Source organism: Miscanthus floridulus, chromosome 17, assembly GCF_019320115.1.
Source record: "Miscanthus floridulus cultivar M001 chromosome 17, ASM1932011v1, whole genome shotgun sequence".
Lineage (NCBI taxonomy): Eukaryota > Viridiplantae > Streptophyta > Magnoliopsida > Poales > Poaceae > Miscanthus > Miscanthus floridulus.
This window is the reverse complement of record NC_089596.1, coordinates 97,418,738-97,434,991: the sequence shown is the minus strand read 5'-3', so window position 1 is coordinate 97,434,991 and position 16,254 is coordinate 97,418,738. Positions and strand designations below refer to the sequence as shown.

General features: G+C 48.8%; 1 pseudogene; it reads left to right on the top strand.

The window, feature by feature from the left end:
* Window positions 1-498: 498 nt before the first annotated feature.
* LOC136516049 (tropinone reductase-like 3) lies at window positions 499-10,167 on the top strand (annotated as a pseudogene).
* The last annotated feature ends 6,087 nt before the right edge of the window (window positions 10,168-16,254 follow it).

Genomic DNA, 16,254 nt, shown 5'->3' with positions numbered 1-16,254 from the left:
CACCGCTTCTCCTCCTCTTAGCTTATCCTTCGTTGACATGTGGCTGCAGACCCCGCACCGCCTTTCCTCCATCGCCCTAGGCCGCGTCCTCTCGCCCCCACTCTCGGTCTAGCTTCTTGTTGTGAACTATGATGGCTTTGCCGCTTTGGGCAACGCAGCACCACGCACGGCCGCACCGCCTTTCCTCCATCGCCCTAGGCCGCGTCCTCTCGCCTCCACTCTCGGTCTTGCCGTTGTGAACTAGTATGATGGCTTTGCCGCTTTGGGCAACGTACGCAGCCCACGCACGGCGGCCTAGGAGCTACTCGCAACAAACTTCCACTCCCGTGCACGGCCAAGGAGTAATACTGTGCGGGCACTGCTGTACCAGGCTATACCACCAGCAGCCATTCGGCCACCAGCAGCAAAGGGCCGGCGTGCTTTAGAGTTGAGATTGAGACTCGAGAGAGGAGAGCGACCTTGAAGCTTGCTTGGCCTGCGCGGTGGTGGTGAATGGTGATGGATGTCAAATGCTGGCGTCTGGAGGGGAAGGTGGCCGTGGTGATGGCGTCCACGCAGGGGATCGGCCTCGCCATCGCCGAGCGCCTCGGTCTGGAGGGCGCCGCCGTCGTCATCTCCTCCCGCAAGCAGGTCCAGCTGTCGTTTCTTTGATCACCCTTCTTGGTTGCTTGCTGTCCTCTCTTGGGATTTTCCTTACTGCTCTTTCTGATTGGGGGGCTTTTCTATGGATCGATTGGCGGCGTTGCAGAAGAACGTGGACGAGGCGGTGGAGGGGCTTCAGGCCAACAGGATCACCGTGGTGGGCGCCGTCTGCCACGTGTCTGACGCACAGCAGCGCAAGAGCCTCTTCGAGACGGCCGTCAAGGTTGGAACTGGACTTGTTTGGCTGTCCTCGGACAAATAGGAACTGTTAGTCGCTGAATTCTCACTCTTGGTAGTAGGATAATTCTTATTCTCATCGAGAGAGGATGATATTAGGAGTTGGGGCAATTTTCTTGTCTATTTCTCACACAAGCTCACACAAATGCCATACCAACCTGAGGGGTTGGGGTTACATATTTATAGGCTGCTAGCCAGCCAAGCATATGCCAAGATGCTAGTCTAAGATGCTAATATGCTGTCCTAGCTAAGATGTTGTCCTCTAGTCTAAGATGTTGTCCTCTAAGATGCTGTCCTCTAGTCTAAGATGCTGTCCTAAAAATAGAAAAACAGCCACAAGGACCATTACCATGTGAGCATCACAGCCCCACAAAGACCAGCCACACATGAGACTTATCCATCATTCTCCCCCTAAGTCTTATGCGTCGTCTTGTGGGAGAGTTGAACCATCCCGGTCCTGGAGCAGAGCTCAAGGAACTTGATCCTCCCAAGGGGCTTGGTGAGCAGGTCCGCAAGCTGGTCCTTGGTGTTGATGTAGCTCGCCTTGATGCTCCCTTCCTCCAAACAGCCTCGGATGAAGTGGTACCTCACCCGGATGTGCTTGCTGCGTTTGTAGAACAAGGGGTTCTTTGCCAGGGCCAGAGCGGACTTGCTGTCCACCCTGAGCTCCACCGCTCTAGTGTCTCTGCCGAGGAGATCACCAAGCAGTCGAGCGAGCCAGAGCGCCTAAGTCGAAGCGGTGGAGGCCGCTATGTACTCGGCCTCGCAGCTGGACAGAGCCACCACCTGCTGCTTGACCGACTGCCAGCTAACGAGGCACTTGCCGAGAAAGAAGAGGATCCCACTCGTGCTCTTGCTGGTGTCGATGTCGCCGGCGTGGTCGCTGTCGCTGTACCCGACGAAGTGTGCCGCCCCAGGGCACCTTGGGTAGTAGAGGCCGTGGTCGAGAGTCCCCGCAACGTAGCGGATGATCCTCTTCATAGCCTGTTGGTGCTCCGTCGTCGGTCGCTGCATGAACCGACTAACGTAGCCGACGGAGAATGCCAAGTCCGGCCGTGTGTGGGCGAGGTAGCGAAGGCTCCCCACAAGACGCCGGTACTGCGTAGCGTCCACCTCCTCCGTTGTGCTGTCGCGGCTCAGCTTCAGCCTCTCCTCCATCGGAGTGAGAGCTGGGTTGCAGTCGGTGAGCCCAGCTAGCTCAACGACACGCTTGGCGTAGGCGGTCTATCGAAGCGTGATCCCAGAGTCATCTTGGTGCACCTCGATTCCCAGGTAGAAGGAGAGAGGCCCTAGGTCACTCATCTGGAAGGTGGCCTTCATCTTTTCCTTGAATGATGCCACCTCCGCATCCTTGGTGCCGGTGATCACCAAGTCGTCGACGTAGACACCCACCAGCAGGGCATTTTCTCCATTGCCTCGTCGGTAGATGGCCGCCTCGTGCGGGCTTTGCTCGAAGCCCATCCCCTTTAGCATGGAATCCAGCTTGGCATTCCACGCCCTCGGTGCCTGCCGCAAGCCATAGAGGGCCTTGCGTAGGCGGAGCACCTTGCCCTCCTTGCCGGGGATCGCAAATCCCGGCGGCTGGTGCACGTAGACCTCCTCCTTCAAGTCACCATTAAGGAACGCCGACTTGACATCCATGTGATGAACACGCCAGCCCTCCTAGGCAGCTAGCGCAAGGAGGAGTCGCACGGACTCCATCCGTGCCACGGGAGCAAAGGCGTCATCGAAGTCGACCCCCTCCTGCTGCACGAAACCTCGTGCCACCAAGCGAGCCTTGTGCTTGACGATGGCACCGGCTTCATCCCTCTTCAGCTTGTACACCCACTTAAGGGTGATTGCGCGATGACCACGAGGAAGGTCAGCAAGCTCCTAGGTGCGGTTCTTCTCAACCGCATCCATCTCCAACTGCATCGCGGCGCGCCATGCCGCGTGTCTCTCGGCCTCTGCGAACGATCGAGGCTCACCGTCGTCACACGCAAGGTGCAACTGCGCCTCCAGGTCCTCCAGGTCGTGAGGCACCAGTCCCGGCACCAACTGGTTGCCGAGAAGGTTCTCCATCGTACGGTACCGCAACGGCTCGCCGTCATGGTACGCGTCGATGCGCTCCTCGTCGTGAGAGAGCGGAGTAGCGAGCTCAACCGGGCTATGCTCGACATGAGCTGGTGTTGGAGTAGACGTGCCCGGAGAGGTGCCTGTCGGTGCTGGAGTGCGTGGCGTTGCCGGCTGTGGTGAAGCCGGCGAAGAACTCATCGCACCCGAGGTCCTGGCTGGAGAGCGTGGAGCTATCGGAGTAGCAGGCGCCGGGGTCGGTGGAGGCTCAGGGACTGTGGTAGACGCGCTCGCCGAAGAAGAGCTGCCTACTCCCCTAGCTCCCTCGAAGTGGACGTACTCGATAGTGAAGTCGTCGTACGTCGGAGCCGAGCCATCGTCCACCGCCTTGTCCCACGCCCATCCTCGCCCTTCGTCGAACACAACGTCACGCGCCGTGCGCACACGCTGTGTCTTCGGGTCGAGGATGCGGTAGGCCTTCGAGCCCTCCGCGTAGCCGATGAACACTCCCAGAGTGCTCCTGTCATCGAGCTTGTTGATGTGGCCAAGCTCCTTGGCGAATGCAAGGCAGCCGAAGACCCGCAAGTAGGAGACCGCCGGCTTGCGCCCATGCCAAGCCTCGTACGGCGTCCTGTCGTCGAGCGCCTTGGTAGGCGAGCGGTTGAGGATGTAGACGGCCGTCACCACTGCCTCTCCCCAGAAGACAGCCAGCATCCCCCTCTGCTTGAGGAGGGCCCGAGCCATCCCCACAACCGTCTGGTTGCGCCGCTCGACGACGCCGTTCTGCTGTGGGATGTACGGCATGGAGTAGTGGCACTGAATGCCCTCGTCAGTGCAGTACGACGCGAATTCAGCCGCCATGAATTCGCCGCCATTATCGGTGCGCAACACGTGCAGCTTGCGGCCGCACTCCGCCTCCGCAGCAGCCTGCGCACGTCTGATGGCGTCCGCAGCCTCTCCCTTGCTGCCGAGGACCATCACCCACATGTAGCGGGAGAGGTCGTCGATGAGCAGCAGGAAGTAGCGTCATCCTCCCGGTGTGGCCGGTGTCACCGGGCCACACAAGTCCCCGTGCACGAGCTCGAGCCTCTCCTTGGCTCAAAAGCTCGCCCGCTGGGGAAAAGGGAGTCACCTCTACTTCGTCAACACACAGACGTCGCAGAGCTGCTCCACATGGTTGAGGCATGGCAGGCCTCGCACCATCTTCGTGGCACTAAGCCGCTTCAGGGCCTCAAAGTGAAGGTGCCCGAAACGCTCGTGCCACTGCCACGCCTCGTCGTCCCGACAAGCAGCGAGACAGAGGGGTTGTGCCACCTGCACGTTAAGGACGTAGAGTCGATTTGCGCTTCTGGATACCTTGGCAAGAAGGCGACGACGACGATCCCAAATCCTCATGACTCCGTCCTCAACCACCACGCGCGAACCGTTCTCATCCAGCTGTCCCAAGCTGATGATGGAGTTCCTCAACGTGGGGATGTAGTAGACTTCGGTGAGCAGCCTGTGCTCACCAGACACGGCGGTGAAGATGATGGAGCCAACACCCTTGATCTCCACGCCGGAGGCATCCCCAAACTTGACGGAGCCTCGGACGCTAGAGTCAAGCTCGGTGAAGAACTCCCGTCGACCGGTCATGTGATGGGTGGCGCCGGTGTCGAGGCACCACCCATCAGTCTTGTCGTTGCCGGAGCTGTCGCCGAGGAGGGCGTGTGCTTTTGGCTCGTCAAGGTGGAGGAGAGCCGCTGCGGCCGGTGCCGCTGGAGGTAGCTCGATGCTGGCATGTGCCATGAACAGAGCTGGCTCCTCCTCCTCCGCCTGTGCGACGTGGGCCTGGCCGCGTCGTGGCTGTCGACAGTCCTTGGCCCAATGGCCAAGCTGGCCGCAGTTGCGGCAGGCGTCGTCTCGTGCCGGCTTGTGCCTGCCGGCGGCGCCGCCCTAGGCGCCTCCGTGGGCATCACCCTCGTCACGTCCTCGCGCCCCGGCCTGGGCGTCTCTGCGCGCCTTGCGTGGCTTGCCACGCTTGCGGCCGCCTATCGTGGAAGAAGGCTCCCCCTTCCTCCGGTCACCTTGGCTGGCAAGCCACTGCTCCCGAGTGAGGAGGAGCTTCCCACCAGTGGTGATGGGCCCCGAGAGGGACTGTGGCTCATCGTTGTCGATGACCTTGAGGCGACCTATCGCCTCCTCGATCGACATCGTAGAGAGATCCAGCAGAGACTCGATCGAGCGAGCCATCTGCTTGTACTTCTTGGGGACGCAGCGGAAGAGCTTTTCGACAGCTCTCTCCTCGCCGTAAGTGTCGTCGCCGAACTGCACCATCTTCTGCAACAGAGTATTGAGACGGAGAGCAAAGTCATCAACGTCCTCACCTGGCTTGAAGGCCAGGTTCTCCCACTCCTTGCGAAGTGCCTGCAGTGTGGACTTGCGGGCGCGGTCGCTGCCGATGCGTGCCGCAGCAATGGTGTCCCAAGCCTCCTTGGCAGTCCGCTTGCTGGTAAGCAAGAACTGCATCTCGGGCGGGACTGCAGCGATGAGAGCATCCAGCGCCCGTCGATCTAGGTCGTAGTCGATGTCGCCATACCGGACTGCCTCCCACATGTGCCGCACCTGGAGCTTTACCCTCATCACCGCAGCCCACTCGACGTAGTTGGTCTTGGTGAGGGTAGGCCACCCACCGCCAGGACCGACGTCCCTGACAACAGCCTAGAGCCCGTGGTAACCACGGTACCGATCCGGGGAGAGAGAGCCATGCTGCCTGTGAAGGCCGCGCTCTCCATCGACCCGTCGGTACCGATCCGAGGAGAGAGAGCCACGCTGCCTGTGAAGGCCGCGCTCTCCATCGACCCGTCCGCCACCGTTGCCGTGCGCGCCTCCTCCAGGAGCGCCGCCGCCGTGCGCGCCTCCTCCAGGAGCGCCGCCGCCGTGCGCGCCTCCTTCAGGAGCGCCATCAGCACGTCCGCGCCTGTCTGGGCTACCGCCGCGCTCGTGGGCGTGCGCGGCTGCCCCAGGAGCGCCACCGCCGTGCGCGCCTCCTCCAGGAGCACCGCCAGCGCGTCCGCGCCTGTCTGGGCTGCCGCCACGCTCGTGGACGTGCGCGGCTGCCCACTGCGCCGCCCGCGCTCGCGCTGCCTCCCTCTCTAGCAGCTCGAGGTCTGCGTCGGCGGTGTCGTCAGCGGAAATGGAGCTGCCGATGCTGCCGCGCAGAGCCTCGACCTCCGCCGCCGCCGCACGCGCTGCATTCGCCGCCGCCGCCGCCTCCGCCTCCGCTCTGGCTGCTGCCAGCTCCGCCGCTGCCAGCCTCGACGCCCTTGCCGCCGCCGCAGCGGTCTCTACCGCCGCTCGCTCGCGTTCCTCTGCCGCGACAAGTTCGGCCTCCTGCCGACGCCGCGTGCTCGAGGCGACCGAGCACTGAGACTGCCCTGCGGACATGACGCGCTACCGGGGGGGCTGCTGCGTGGGGAGAGGGCTGCTTCAGACGAGCTAGGAGAGGAGTGAATAGGAGCGGCCGGAGGAGCTGCTGCTGCCAACAGCTGGGGCTGTTGTGGGGCTGGGAGAGAAGATGAGCAAGAGATGCTTAGGCTACAGGATAATACGGCTCTGATACCAGTTGTTAGTCGTTGAATTCTCACTCTTGGTAGTAGGAGAATTCTTACTCTCATCGAGAGAGGATGACACTAGGAGTTGGGGCAATTTTCTTGTCTATTTCTCACACAAGCTCACATAAATGCCATACCAACCTGAGGGGTTGGGGTTACATATTTATAGGCTGCTAGCCAGCCAAGCATATGCCAAGATGCTAGTCTAAGATGCTAATATGCTGTCCTAGCTAAGATGATGTCATCTAGTCTAAGATGCTGTCCTCTAGTCTAAGATGCTGTCTAAAAACAGAAAAACAGCCACAAGGACCATTACCATGTGAGCATCACAGCCCCACAAAGACCAGCCACACATTAGACTTATCCATCAGGAACAACCAAACGAGATCTCAGATGGGTTACATTACATTACATTGTCAGTTTCCTCTTGTTTTTTTTTTCTCGAACACAGTTTCCTCTTGTTGCTGAGCGATCCCATCAGGCCTCCCTGCATTCAACGTTTTGCTGGAGGAGCCTAGAATTAAGTTTGGAGTAGATGTGCATCAGGAACTCCTGTCAACTCTCTGTTTTTTCCCCCCTACAAGGAACTGTCTCTGTTGCTCACCCGACATTAACTGCCTGCCCCCGTTGGTTTCTCTTTTTGGGGCGAAATTGGGATTGGTTTGCCACCTGGTATTTCTAGCTGCTTGCTTAATCCATTTCTGGGTGCAGTGGCATTGTCTGAACTAGGAAACATGGATTAATGGATGGTAAAACGCAGGCACTGATAGATGCAGCTTTAAATTAGGTAATAACAGTGAAATCTATTTGCGCAGAAGTGCAAATAATGGCACTAGAGCTAGAATTGTTTTTTTATGAAATGAAGAACTAAGACAACCTCAGTTATACAAATATCATCTACTGGAGATTCACTGATGAGTATAACACTTTTTATTAGTTGAGACAATAGCTTTCCAACACAACGAGTACTGTAGCATATATTTACCATGTGAAAGTCTCAGGCCAAAAGATCATGTGTTATTTCTCTTTTTATCTGTTCATGTTCATCTGGAAACAATGATCGAGGTTGATGGCCACCTGAACTTACATTTATTTCATTGATACTTCGACACACAGGAGTCATACCTGCTTGTCTTATTTGTTTGCATCTAAAGTGTACCTTTTTCAAATCACTTGTTTCGTTGAGCATGCATGTTTTTTGAGGAATTTTCATTGAGCATGTTGTATAATGTTTTAGTTTCTGTTCATGTCTTAGATAGTGCATCAGGCATCTGAGGATGTGACAGATTCTTATAGTAGTAATCAACTGGTTATATTGTTGCAGAACTTTGGGCACATTGGTATTCTTGTCTCCAATGCTGCTGCAAATCCTACTGTAATTGGCATACTTCAAATGAAAGAGGCTGTTCTCAATTAGCTGTGGGACATTAACGTCAAGGCTTCTATTCTTCTTCTTCAGGTGAGCAAATTCTTCCACCTACTTGACATTCTCTACAAATAAAGGTGACATCATTCTCTTCCTCTATCGAATGTTTTTCAGGATGCTGCTCCCCACCTACGGAAGGGGTCATCTGTGATTCTTATTTCTTCGATTGCTGGTTACAATCCAGAGCAGGGATTGACAATGTATGGTGTTACAAAGACTGCTCTCTTTGGTCTGACAAAGGTATATGCTTATCTGTTTTTGTTTTGTTTTTTTTTGGCGGGGGCATTTTTCTTTGTTTGCTGTCTCTGATGTACTCGTGCAATGCGCTAACGAAATGACAAGGCCTGCCGGCGAGGTGCTTTGCTAGGATGCTTTGCGTGTATGCTTTGTATGCATGCTGTGTGCGTGCACAGGAAGCTTAGGAAGAAGACAAGGAGATAGGAGATGGAGTTTGATCAGGCTTAATTAAGATTAAATGAGTTGAGTTGGACTAGAAACTATTTGGACAAGGAATAAATTAGAGCTCAATTTGAGGACTAGTTTTCAAAATGGTTTTGATATTTTTTTTTGAACTCGCATGATTTATTTGTTTGAATGTTTGGATGTTACATGGGTCTACTTTTGTGTCGTCTCCTTGGATCACATCATAATGGATTTATGGCCCATGGTTGCCACTGCCATATACATGCTTTCACAAGCGCACCTCTGTCCACAGTGGCACTCGCAGCTACATCTACATTATCGTCCCCTGTGCATTGACAATCGTGTTGCACCTCTTGTGCACCACTTGTCTGCACCTCATGTTTATCAAGCTATTCGAGTTCTTCATTGTTGACATCGTGCGCCTCATGGATTGCTCGCTTTCGGGTAGGAGTGTCCGCTCCCACACTTCTTCTTCATCATCTAGCACATCCTCATTGCCAGCATCACTGTCTCTTCTCTACATACCTTCTATCCCCATCGTTCCGCGCACCGCAACTATTGTCAAGTTCCTTAGACACTGACATATAGTTGGCTTTCTACCTAGTACATCCTTTATTAGCAACAGTAGTGTGTGTCTTCGATGCATTCTCGGGTCCGGCAACCCCGATGCATGCTTCGTCCATGGCAGCTTGACTTTATCGACCCTTCTGTTCCTGTGTTTGTCTACTTCGACTACTTCTCCGTCTTTTGTCTACGTCCTCAATGACCCTAGGATCACCTCCTTCCATGACGATTACCTTGACGTGTCTCTGTCATCACCATGGCACCTCTTTTGCACTTGTGGCTTCATGTGTGACAGCCTCAACCTTGACAACCTAACCACGACTATGTCGACCACAACTATCTTCAACATGCCATCTTCGACCACGGCTACTTTTCCTTTATGCTCGGATACCTCGACATCAGCACAAACTACTATCATCTTGCATGAGCTACTTGCCAGTTTTCTTCTCTAGACATACCATATGCGATGCGTCGACCCTTCAAAATATGGGGGATGCTACATAGTTGGTTTGCACCCTGCAATCTCATCGTCTAGACGCTTCTCGGCTATGACTGCAGAGGGATGTTAGAGTATATCCTTGACGCCATAGTGGCATGACATAGTGTCATCAGATGCCAGCTAAGATGGCCAAACGCCATGTGTCATCTCTAACAAGCAGACCCAAATGCCACAGTGGCAAAACCACCTGGTTATTTGAACGGTGTTGCATAATTTAAGGTTCACTATACTTTTTTTAGGTTGAGGGCTGAAGTAGATGACCTGTTATACATCATGAGGTTATATAGACTTTTTTTTCAAAAAAAATAACAGTTTGGCATAAAATTTTAAGATAAACTGGCAAACTGATTTTTTAGATACTTTATTGCTGAGCTATTGATCTTCTTTTTTCTGGACGCAACTGAGCTATTGATCTTCACCTTTTAGGCTCTTGCTGGTGAGATGGGACCCGATACTCGTGTTAACTGTATAGCCCCTGGTTTTGTTCCTACACGGTTTGCTAGTTTCTTCATAGATAATGAGACCATTGTAAGTGATTTCTCTATCTCTGCTTGCATAGTTTGTCTTCATATATGCTTAAGAGATTGGGTTCTGTGGAAGATATGGCGGCGGCTGCTGCATTCCTGGCATCTGACGATGCATCATTCATTACAGCTGAAACCATTGTTGTTGCTGGAGGGGTGCCGTCTAGGGCCTTGTTTAGATTGCAAATTTTTGCAATCCGGACACTGTAGCACGTTTCGTTTGTATTTGACAAACTTTGTCCGATCATGGACTAACTAGGCCCAAAAGATTCGTCTCGTGATTTACAACCAAACTGTGCAATTAGTTATTTTTTTTACCTACATTTAATGCTCCATGCATGCGTCCAAAAATTGATGTGATGGAGATAGAGTGAAAAAACTTCAAATTTTGATGGGATCTAAACAAGGCCTAGATTGTAAATTTGGCTGAAGTCTATACTGACTTGTCAGATAATGTGTACTAACTACCGATTGCCACTAGGCCTGTGACATAGCAACTATACTGTAATAATCCACTCTGAAGCTACGGAAGTTGGCTACTGTTAGTTAAATTGGATTGCAGTGTGACTACTCCCTCTGTCATAAAACATAATAGATTCTTAGTTGTTCTAAGTCAAACCATCCTAAAATTAACCAAGTTTGTAGAAAAAATTAATAATCTTTACAATACCAAATGAGCTTCTTTAGATACATGATCAAATGCATTTTTATAATTTAACTGATGTTGTGGATTTTAATACTTTTTTCTACAAACTTGATCATGTTTCTAATAATTTGACTTAGGATAACTCAAAATATATCATACTACAAGGTGAAGTATAAAAGACATTGATGCGGGGAGTGGAGGCGATCTTCTCGCCTTAGGATCACGTAACTACGTGGGGGTCATGTAGAAGAAAATAGGTAATTCAATTCTCACCTTATAAGGATCCACACCTTAACTTATATAGCACCTAGGACATTTTAGGGCCTCCCTTTGAAACGCAGGAATTTCATAGAAATTATAAAGTAATTCGACAGGAATCCATTCATTTTTTACATGAAAAACACAGACAGAAAAAAGAACATTCCAAAGGGGGTCTAAACTAGAAACTAGACTCTTTACAAATTTGGACTCTCATTGTTGTCTATTTCTCATGGGTAATATTACAGAGCAACTGTGTTAAATCTGAAGCTTGGACCACATCCATGTTTAAGACAATCAAATAACAGATATTTACCTGTATGACCCTAAAAAAATACCTCTTCCTTGTATGTTCGATTTTTTTGAACTTACTTGTATGGCCCTTAAATGAAATTATCTTCCTTATATGTCCTTCCATCCTTTTTTGGAACTTGACTGTAGCATCCGGTTTTAAGAACAAAATCAGATACACACCATATGTGAGCTCAGGAAGTCAAATCTCACATATAGCTACAAATAAGGGTAATATCGAAAGGCTATGCTCAATATATAACGTATTTAGTATAAGGGATATAACCTTAAACAGTAAACAACGGAAAGACAACTCTGATCTTTGGGTGAAGAATCCAATTCCACAGGGACAACTGACTCGTTGATCACAAGCCTAATTCCTCCAAACTCTAGCAATCTAGTACCCATCCAGGATTTTTTTTTCAAATATGTGAAAAATAAAATAAGCGTAAGTACATGTCGTACTCAACAAATGCATTTAACTGCAATTAGCTTTTAATGAGTCATCTTTTAGTAATTGGGTGGCAACAAGTTTATTCACAAGCCCATATAAACACATGATTAGGTAAACATAAATAATGAATAGCATAAACAATTAACCATTAATGAGCATCTTTATCATCCGTATAATCAGTGTCCATCATCTATTTCGTAAGGGTCTAAGGCCGCTCGTGAACGTGAGCACGGCTGATATACCAGTTTTACACTCTACAGAGGTTGTACACTTTCACTATAAGTCGTGATTTACCCTTTCGCCTGAGGTCACGAACCTCTTAATCCACTACCAAGGAAGGTCGGCAGGGTTCACTATAAACTCTTTCAAAAGTTCGCCTAACAAGTTAGGGCCACTAAGGTTTCCTCATCAATAAGCATGAACCCCCCTCCAAGGAGTGACTAACAAAATACCAAAAAACCAAAGTACACCCTTTTGGTAGGCCGAGATCATACCTGTCGGAGCCCCTCTTGCGCCATAAAGATAACCACTAACAAACTAGAAAATATCCTCATACTGAACTAAAGCCAGAGCCATGCAACCCTCACAGTTGTATTATAAGTCCCGGATGTTTGCTTACAGATAAGTCCTTAGGCAGAGAAATCTAGAGCACCACAAAAATAGCCCAATGCTCTAGCCCCCTTGATTCCATGTTGCTAAAAACATCTTTTAGTGTTTATTGCATATACCATTAGTCAAGTTACAAAATCATGGTTCCGGTTGAGCACTAGTATTATACTACCCAATGCAATACCACATAGGTGACAAGGAATCCAGGATATCAAACAGCTAAGAAAATTTGCTATGGTTGCCAAGGCAGACACATGCATATAATTAAAATGATATTAAGGTGAATAGGACAACAAGGATGATCTCATGCTATACTTGCCTTAAACTTAAATCCTTCTTCCAATCTAAATCTTCAAAGATCTGCTTCTTGATTCACCACGTATAGCTCACCGACTGGACATGATCATAGAACACCACACAAGCATCCATGCAATCATACACGAAGTAACCAATAGAACTAAATTAGAACAGTACACTAAACATATGAAATAGTAAGTAAAAAGGTTTTAAAGATGTTCTACACGTTACTATAAACACACAGACGCGAAAATCACTCTAATCGGAGCTACGGTGAAAAAGATACATATATCGATAGATTTATTTCGAAAAGAAAATATAGGCTTTATTTATTTTAATTATAAAACATATATAAGATACTTCAGAGATATATTTAAATTGTTTTAAGCCAAATTATATTTGTATTAGAAAACTAATATAAGATTTAATCTTATTTTATTTATAAAAGACAGAGGAAAAAAGTCTAAGTTGCTTTTAATTGAAAAAAGTAGCTTCAAATAGATTAATCAAATTACTATTTTATTCAAAAGCTTTAAACATGCTAAACAATGTTACTAACACGTAGATTACATCGTTACGAACCTAATGCAACTTGAACGGGTCAAATCGGAGTTAAAACGGAGAAACTACGCATAAAATAAGATCAATGACAATTCTGTAAATATTTTAAAATCAATTCCGTATTAAAAATAATTAAAAACCGAATTAGAACAGTCCTGTGGACCGGGCGTCATTTTTAGGAAAACACATGGGTCAAAACATAAAAACTAGGGGCACATTTTTAATTACTTTTGAACTACTCAGGACGGTGGGTTGATTTCTAGAAAATATGCGGTCTCTTTAGCAAAATGTCCGCGCAGTCAGCGCGGTCACTGGCATGGCGCACACGTGGTGATAGGTGGTGGTCTCTGAATGGCTGGTCTACGATGAACCGCTGATGTGGCCTGCTAACGCAGATGGTGCGCTTGGTCTATACTGTGCTATGCACCGGAGACGAACTGGTACGCAACGATCTAATCCGAGCCATCGGTGGAGAGATGGACGGCTGCGGGCTTACGAGGAGAGATGGTCGCCGGGGCGGCGCTCTAGCACGGTGGCGCGCCATGGCCGGAGAGCAGAGGACCTCGCCGGCGTTCGTCGTTCTCGACATCCTAGATATTATCGATCAAAAAGGAAGCACGGGGAGAAAGAGGAAGAAACAACAAACTCACCAAGGGCTTTTTCAAAGTCGAAGACGGGACCATGACGTCGGGCAGTGTGGCGTGGCGTGGCGGGCGGCGAGCTCCGGTGAAGATTCGGCGATACGGCGTGAGCGAGCTAAAGTGAGAAAAAGAGAGAGAAGGGGCTCGATGGCTTCGCAAGCTTGACGTGAATCTCGAGATTGGCTTACGGTGGCAGCGGAGCGGCTAGGTGAGCACAGCGGCGGCGAGCTCCTTCACGGCGAGATCTGGATGGCGGCGTTAGGGCATAGGGTGGCGCTGCGGCTTGGTTAAAGGTTAGGTGGGAGCGGAGCAGTGCTGGCTTGATATTTAAGAGGCTAGCGGCCATGGGCGCACGCTACGACACATTAACGGGGCGGAGACGGACTCTCAGCGATGGAAGAAAGGAAAGGGGAGGGAGGAGTCATCCTGAGCTAGGAGATGACGCCTAATAGATGGGGACCCATGCATCAGGGAGAGAGAAGGTGGGGCCAACAGTTAGGGAGAGAGGGAGGAAAGAGGGGCGGGCGCTGCCATTGGCTGTGGCTTTGGCTCGGCTGGGCTGCGGCCTTTGGGCCTTGAGGAGCTGAGTGGGCCGACACAGTGGAGAAAGGGAGAGATGGGTCGTGGGCAAGAGAGGGAGAGGGAGAGTTTTCCTCTTCTTATTTCAAAAACCAATTTTAAATATGAACTAAATCTAGTTTGAATATGGTTTAAAATACACTTTTCAATTCAAATAAAAATGAGCAATTTTGATAAGTTTTTCAAAAATAAATTTTATAATTTTTTAAAATTATTTTATTTTCAAATTTTTTTCTTTTATTTCAAAACTATTTTCAAATTCATTTTCAAAAGTAATTTAAACCATTTTGAATCTTGATTCAAACCACTCAAGCTATAAATCAAATGTGCCGGCATGTATGCACAACCAAGTTGCTACTCCTTATGATGTATTTTAATATAATGAAAAACATTCTTTTTCCTACATTTCATGAGCACAAAATACAAAATTAAATCAATTTATATCTTTTTTGAAAAGAGCAATTTTTAGGATGTTACATTGATGGTGTTAAGTTAAGGGTAAAATGACCATTTCACCCCTGACAAAAAAAAATAAAATACAGAATTTTGTTTGTCTATTGTATATTTGGAGTAATATTACACAAATAACTTAATATTTGTGTAATATTATTACATAACAGTACACACATATTATGTACTGTTATGTGTGAACTTATTTGCGTAATATTACTCCACATATACAACAGAAAAAGAAAACTCTGTATTTTTTTGCCAGGGATAAAATGGTCGTTTTACTCTTGACTTAACACTGTCAAATGCAAAAAACGGACGAAAGACCATAGAAGGAAGATAATTTTATTTTTGGGACATAAGGAAGGAGAGAAGGACATTTATAGGATGGCTAGGGTTCGAAGAGAAAGATAAGAGACTTCAACCAAATTAAGTGTATTAAGGATGAAAGGGAGCATCTCTTGGTGAAGGAGGATGAGATCCGACATCAATGGCAAGAGTATTTTGACAAATTGTTCAATGGTGAGAATACAGACACAACCTTTCAGTTGGATGACTCTTTTGATGACATCAATAAACGCTTTGTGCGAAGAATCCAAGAATCTGATGTTAGAGAGGCGTTGAAAAGGATGAAAGGAGGTAAGGCGATGGGACCGGTTGATATCCCAATCGAGGTATAGAGATGCATCGGGGACATAGCTATAGTATGGCTAACCAAGTTGTTCAACCATATTTTTTGATCAAACAAGATGCCTGATGAGTGGAGGAGAAGTATATTGGTACCGATCTTCAAGAATAAAAGGGATATTCAAAGTTGTACTAATTACCGGAGAATTAAGTTGATGATCCATACTATGATGCTATGGAAGAGAGTTATCGAGCATCGCTTGAGAGCAATAACGCGGGTCTCTATGAATCAATTTGGTTTCATACCCGGAAGGTCAACCATAGAAGCTATTTTCTTAATAAGACAAGTTATGGAGCAGTATAGGAAGAAGAAGAAGGACCTATATATGGGTTTTTATTGACTTAGAGAAGGCTTATGATAAAATACCAAGGAATGTTATGTGGTGGGCTTTGGACAAATATAAAGTCCAAACGAAGTACGTCGGGCTCATTAAGGACATGTACAACAATGTTGTGACTAGAGTTCGAACAAGTGATGGAGACATAGATGACTTCTCGATTAGGATAGTACTACATTAAGGATCAGATTTGAGCCCTTATTTGTTTGCCTTAGTGATAGATGAGGTCACAAGGGACTTACAAGAGGACATCCCTTGGTGTATGCTTTTCGCGGATGATGTAGTGCTAGTTGATGAAAGCTAGACATGAGTGAATCAGAAACTAGAGTTATGGCGGAAGACTTTGGAGTCCAAAGGTTTTAGACTCAGTAGAACTAAAACTGAGTATATGATATATGACTTCGGCACCACAACTCGGGAGGAGGAAGATATTAGTTTATAAGGTCAAGTAGTGCCAAGAAAGGACACATTTCGATATTTAGGATT